Source organism: Nanorana parkeri, unplaced genomic scaffold (genome assembly GCF_000935625.1).
Source record: "Nanorana parkeri isolate BGI_ZX_2015 unplaced genomic scaffold, ASM93562v1 scaffold879, whole genome shotgun sequence".
NCBI classification, from domain to species: Eukaryota; Metazoa; Chordata; class Amphibia; order Anura; family Dicroglossidae; genus Nanorana; species Nanorana parkeri.
In genome coordinates this window covers 756,950-757,860 of record NW_017307147.1, presented here as the reverse complement: position 1 = coordinate 757,860, position 911 = coordinate 756,950, and the positions used below count along the sequence as shown (strand labels likewise).

The window sequence follows — 911 nt, the reverse complement described above, 5'->3', positions numbered from 1 at the left end:
ATATATACAGTATATACATGGCTCTTGTACAGTATATAGACAATATTTGTTTATCCCGGAGTTCAGCTTTAGATGACATATTCTCCTTCTGGTACCATGATGTGGAATGAATTTGGTTGTGCGAATGCTATTTTCAGCGGGGTGACCCTTTTCGTTATTAGTAATTGTGTAGTTTGGCTTTAATGTGGTTGTTTGTGACCGGCTGGAATGCGGCGTATGCAATCGCGGCTGGCTTGGCAGTGAAGACGACAGGACTTGGCTGTAACAGTCTGAACATGTTGTAACCGCATCTCCTGCGTAATCACTTTTCACACACGTCCCCTGCACAGTGTGGTTCTTAAAGGGACAGTAGCACTCAAAATGACTCTTCCGCATGGCACTAGAAGCTTTTTAGTAAAACTTCAGAATTTCAGAATGCTATAAAACTTTTAATTAAATGATTTTTAAAGTAGCCAGAGGTAGAAAAAGAAGCGTTGCATGAGCACAGCAGCGGCAGATACATTGCAAAAATAAAATGACAGGCTGTTGTGGCAGCCAGAGCACCCAGCAAGGGTCAGGGCTGCCATTAGAAATCATAGGGCCACTTACAGCCTTCCTGACGGTGCCCACCTGGAAACTACACAGGGTTGATTATGATATCAAGATATACAGAATATTTACAGAATTGGATACACTGTATATGATCTACGGAATATTGGCAGTGCTGGATGTGATATGATATATATGTGATATGGAATATTGGCACGCTTGCATATAATACTAAGTTATACACAGATCAGCCATACCATTATGACCATTGGGAGGTGAAGTGAATAACATTGATTATCTCGCTCCAATGGTGGTACCTGGAAGTGGGGGGATATATTACAATGACACCTGGAAGTGGGGGGATATATTACAATGACACCTGG

The 911-nt window shown here is 41.8% G+C and overlaps 1 protein-coding gene across 1 annotated transcript in view; it reads left to right on the top strand.

Moving 5' to 3' along the window:
• The window catches only part of LOC108794638 (serine/threonine-protein kinase PAK 1-like), a gene marked incomplete at its 5' end in the record, with an annotated part of 25,683 nt that overhangs the window by 5,833 nt on the left and 18,939 nt on the right, over positions 1–911 (top strand). The gene's annotated exons all lie outside the window — the stretch shown is intronic.